Consider the following 5,906-nt stretch of genomic DNA (forward strand, 5'->3'; position numbering starts at 1 on the left):
CTCCGCCAGCAACTATGTCACCTTCAACTACACCACCAAACTCCACTGGACCGACCACCACTGCATCCACTTCCCCTTTGAGAAACCCACCATGCACTACCACACACAACGGACTCAATGCTGCAGCTAGAGCAAAGTCACCGAAGACCAGCTAATCGCCACCCTTGCCCGAAACCCACGAATTGACACCGCCGACACCGACACTGCGGCCCGCAACCTCGGGCAATGGATCGACGACTGTGCCAACACTCTCGCCCAGATCAAGAAACCCTCAAACAGATGCATCAACAGAATATCCATCTGGTTCACCGCCGACCTCCAGGCATCCGAGCAGACCTGCCGAAGGCTCGAAATGAAGTAGCACCACAAACAGACACCACCGGACAGCAATGCAGCCCAAAAGAGCGCCATCCGCAGACACCACCAACTCATCCGAACTGTCAAAAGGAATGAAGGCCGTCGCCGAATGGATGAAGAACATCCACCTGAAACAGTACTCGGACAAGACGGCTGCACCCAGTCCACCTGGAACGACTCCTGAATGCCGGCCACACAGGGAGCTGCACCGACTCCCACCGACCACGCACACAATCTGGGGTCCATCCTGGACTCATCCCTGTCAATGGCCCAGCAAGTCAACTCCGTATCCTCCTCCAGCCTCAACACCCTCTGCATGCTCCGCAAGATCTACAGATGGATCCCCACCAGAACCAGAAGGACAGTCACCCAGGCCCTCGTCACCAGCAGGCAGGACTACGCTAACGCCCTCTAAGCAGGAACCTCTGGCAAACTCCAGAAACAACTACAAGGCATACAGAATGCCTCTGCAAGCCTCAGCCTCGGCATTCCCCGCCACAGCCACATCACATCCCACCTGAGAGACCTGCACTGGCTCCCCATCAAGAGGATATCCTTCAAGCTCCTACGGGCATACGTTGCGCTTTACAAATTGCAATAATAAATAAATAAACAAGCTCCTCAGCAACGCACACAAGGCACTCCACAACACCTGACCAGCCTACCTCAACAGACGACTCAGCTTCTACACCCCGAACCGCCAGCTTAGATCCGCTGACCTCGGCCTCGCCACCGTCTCTGTGTGGGTGAAATACCCCCTCCGTCCTCAGACCCCATCCACTGAGTAAGAGATCCCTGTGTGGGTGAAATACCCCCTCCATCCTCAGACCCCCTCAACTGAGTGAGAGACCCCTGTGTGAGTGAAATACCCCCTCCATCCTCAGACTCCATCCACTGAGTGAGAGACCCCTGTGTGGGTGAAATACTGCCTCCGTCCTCAGACCCCATCCACTGAGTGAGAGACCCCTGTGTGGGTGAACATCCCTCTCCATCAGACCCATCCACTGAGTGAGAGACCCCTGTGTGGGTGAACTACCCTCTCCATCAGACCCATCCACTGAGTGAGAGACCTTGTGTGGGTGAACTACCCCCTCCGTACTCAGACCCCATCCGCTGAGTGAGACCCCTGTGTGGGTGAAATACCCCCTCCATCAGACCCCATCCACTGAGTGAGAGATCCCTGTGAGGGTGAAATACCCCCTCTGTCCTCAGACCCCATCCGCTGAGTGAGACCCCTGTGTGGGTGAAATACCCCCTCCATCAGACCCCATCCACTGAGTGAGAGATCCCTGTGAGGGTGAAATACCCCCTCTGTCCTCAGACCCCCTCCGCTGAGTGAGAGATCCCTTTGAGGATGAAATACCCCCTCTGTCCTCAGACCCCCTCCACTGAGTGAGAGACCCCTGTGTGGGTAAAATACCCTCTCTGTACTCAGACCCCCTCCACTGAGTGAAAGACCCCTGTGTGGATGAAATACCCCCTCTGTCCTCAGACCCCCTCCACTGAGTGAAAGATCCCTGTGTGGGTGAAATACCCCCTCCATCAGACCCCCTCCACTGAGAGAGAGATCCCTGTGTGGGCGAAATACCCCTCTATACTCAGACCCCATCCACTGAGTCAGAGACCCCTGCGTGGGTGATATACCCCCTCCATCCTCAGACCCCATCCACTGAGTTAGAGACCCCTGTGTGGATGGAATACCCCCTCCATCCTCAGAACCCATCCACTGAGTTAGAGACCCCTGTGTGGTTGAAATAACCCCTCCATCAGACTCCATCCACTGAGTGAGAGACCCCTGTGTGGGTGATATACCCCATCCATCAGACCCCATCCACTGAGTGAGAGACCCCTGTGTGGATGGAATACCCCCTCCGTCCTCAGAATCCATCCACTGATTGAGAGACCCCTGTGTGGGTAAAATACCCCTCCGTCCATCAGACCCCCTCCAGTGAGTGAGAGACCCCTGTGTGGGTGAAATACCCCCTCCATCAGACTCCATCCACTGAGTCAGAGACCCCTGTGTGGGTGAAATACTCCCACCGTCATCAGACCCCATCCACTGAGTGAGAGACCCCTGTGTGGGTAAAATACCCCCTCCATCAGAGCACATCCACTGATTGAGAGACCCCTGTGTGGGTGAAATACCCCCTCCGTCCATCAGACCCCCTCCAGTGAGTGAGAGACCCCTGTGTGGGTGAAATACCCCCTCCATCAGACTGCATCCACTGATTGAGAGACCCCTGTGTGGATGAAATACCCCCTCCATCAGACCCCATCCACTGAGTGAGAGACCCCTGTGTGGGTGAAATACCCCCTCCATCAGACCCATCCACTGAGTGGGAGACCCCTGTGTGGGTGAAATACCCCCTCCATCAGACCCATCCACTGAGTGGGAGACTACTGTGTGGGTGAAATACCCCCTCCATCAGACCCCATCTACTGAGTCAGAGACCCCTGTGTTATGTTATGTTATGCTATGTTAGTCACTCTTGTATAGCGCTCGAATCACCCTGGGGCATCTCGGTGCTGCCTAGAGTAAAACATCACTGATAGCAACATCGGGGCTGAGTTGGAATTTAGTACAGAAAGGCTTTTAGATGTTTCCTGAAGGATGTATACAGTGGAATATCTCTAAGAAATTTGGGAAGACTATTCCAGTATTTGGGGGCGAGATAGGAGAAAGCCATACCACCTGTACGCTTGAGACGGATGCGAGGAATATGAAGCAGCCTCGCCAAGCCCGATCTCAGCAAACGACCAAGGGTGTATCTGTACAATTTCTTTTGTAAATATTGAGGGCCTCGGCCGTTTAAAGCATTAAAAGACAAGCAGCATATTTTGAAGATGGATCTTTTTTTTACCGGCAGCCAGTGTAGAGATTTTAACAAAGGCAATGACGGAGAACCAGCAGGCATGTTTAGGATCATTCTTGCAGCTGTATGTTGGATTACTTGAAGTTTGTTTTGAAGTGTGGTCCCAACCTCAGCCAGTAAGGCGTTCCCGTAGTCCAAACGGCTGATCACCATCACTTGGATCAGCGTTCTACGGTTGTCAGTTGAGATATATGGGAACATTTTCCGAAGTAGGCGAAGGCTGTGGTAGCAGGAACCAATAGTGGCTGCTACATGATCCTTCATTGACAGTAGGCGATCTAGTTTCACACCCAGGTTTTTTACACTCTGTTTTGGAGCAGGGGGAATACCCTGTTGTAAAGGCCACCATTTGTTTGTCCAGATGGTAGCGGCCTTTCCCAGCAGCATAACTTCCGTTTTACCAGGGTTCAATTGGAGACAGTGGTCGGTCATCCAGTTGGATATTGCATGTTTGCCCTTGGTTAACCGGAGCCTGTCAGCCTCTGGGTTTGGGCCGATGGTGAACAGTAGCTGGGTGTCATGTGCATAGGAGATTGTTTCGAAACCTAATGCTTCTACTGCCTCAGCCAGCGGAGCCAGATAAATGTTAAAAAGGGTAGGGCTGAGGCAGGAGCCTTGTGGGACACCCTTGTCCAGCGTTGTTTTATCTGAGTGGAAAGGACCCATGATAACCGTTTGGGCTCTGTCCGTTAGGAAGTTTTGAAGCCATTTAAGGGCTAGACCCTGGATGCCATAGGATATTAACCTCTCCGCGAGCCTGGTGTGGGAGACGGTATCGAAGGCCGCGGAGAGGTCAAGGAGAATCAGTATGGCAGATCCTCCAGCATCCACAGTCAGCCTCAAAGAGTCCGTAACGGCTAACAGGGCGGTCTCTGTGCTAAAACCTGGGCGAAACCCTGTTTGCGAGGGGGCCATGATGTTGTTGGTTTCAAGATAACTGTTTAGTTGTCTATTTACAATGCTTTCCAGCATTTTGGCCAGCAGGGGGAGCAGTGAAATGGGGCAGTAATTGCTGAGCTCCTGCGGGTTAGCCAGAGGTTTTTTAGGATGGGACGAACAAACGCTTCCTTCCAGGAAATAGGGATAGTGCCCGATTGAATAGAGTGGTTGAAAATTGTTTGAATGGTTGGTGCACAGCTGTGGGATAAAATAGACATAATTTTAGGGGGGCAAAGGTCAGCAGGGGAGCCTGATTTGGCCACATTTAGTGCTTTAATTACTTCTTCAAGTGTGGCAGGAACAAAACTGTCCAGAGAACAGGTTAACCTGCTAGTGGGACTTTTTAAGCTGGACAGGATTGAAGGGGGAATGTTATCCTGTGAAGGAAAATTGGAGTAGATAATTGAGATTTTCTCCTGAAAGAAGGCGGTTAGGGAATCACAGAATTCCTGGGATTCCACAGGCAATTGTTTGCACACTTCAGGTGATATACATTCTCTAACAATGCCAAAGAGGGCTTTGGAGGAGTTACTGGCATTCTCAATTTGATTCAGAATAAAAAAGGCGTCTGGCAGTCTTTAGATTTCGATGGTAACTAGTTAGAGCTAGTTTAAATATCTGTCTACTTTGAGAACACTTGGTCGCTCGCCAGTGTCTCTCTAGTTGTTTGCAGGAGGATTTTTTCTGTCTTAGTTCTAAGGAGTACCATTGGGCTGAGGTTCGACAAGGGATTGGTCTGGACTTTTTACTTGTCGGAATAATTTTGTCAAAAGAATTTTCAAGAGCCTTATTAAAAAAAGTCAGCATAGCAGATGCATCTTGATCATGGTTTCGTATTTGTTGCTCGGCCTGAAAATTTATATTGAAAGCTGAGGTCGTTAGTTTATGCCAGGGCCTACGGGATGATGGTTTTTTGAGAGCCAACTGTGTTGGAGATTTAAGGGCGATGTTGGGCATTGCAAACTTGATCATAGAGTGATCGGTCCACGTAAGAGGCCACGGAGGATCGCATTTGATCTGATCTATATTGAAAAAATTAGGTCCGAGGTGTGGCCCGCCTGGTGGGTAGGACCTATTACTCTTTGTGTAAGCCCTAACTGTTCTAGATCACCGAGGAAATTACTGATCTCTTGAGTTATGTGAGCCTCACAGTGAAGATTAAAATCACCCAGCATCAGGAATTTATTTGACGCAAGGACATGGATGGCTATGTAGTCTATTACGGTAGCCGCAAAGTCTGTTTTTGGGCCAGGAGGTCGGTAGACTAATGCTCCAAGCCAACTTTCCGTAGGGGATTTAGTGACCTTAAAAATGCCTATTTCTAGGCTCTCATCTATCATAGTGGAAATCCAGGATAGTTTGAGATGATTTTTGAAATCAATGGCTATCCCCTCGCCTACTTTCCCTGTCCGATCCAGATGGATACATTTGGAGTTCTCTGGAATGGCAATGTTTATAGTGAGGTGGTTTGAGGGATTTAGCCAAGTTTCCATAAAAAACCCATATCTCTGGTGAGTGAGAGGTGATCGTGTCCCAGATTTCATATGGGTGTTTGGCTAAGGAGCGCACGTTGCATAGGATGAAAGAGGTGCCCTCAGGAGAAAAGAATCTTTGAAGTCGGGCTGGTGAGACGAAAGATATATACAGATTTCTCTGGAAGGAACAATGTCTGCAAGCTACCGGACCTTCCAATAAGTCAGGAAAAATATTTATACAGCTAGCGCTAGGTCATTTAGT

This window comes from Lissotriton helveticus, chromosome 1_2 (genome assembly GCF_964261635.1).
Source record: "Lissotriton helveticus chromosome 1_2, aLisHel1.1, whole genome shotgun sequence".
Taxonomy (NCBI): domain Eukaryota; kingdom Metazoa; phylum Chordata; class Amphibia; order Caudata; family Salamandridae; genus Lissotriton; species Lissotriton helveticus.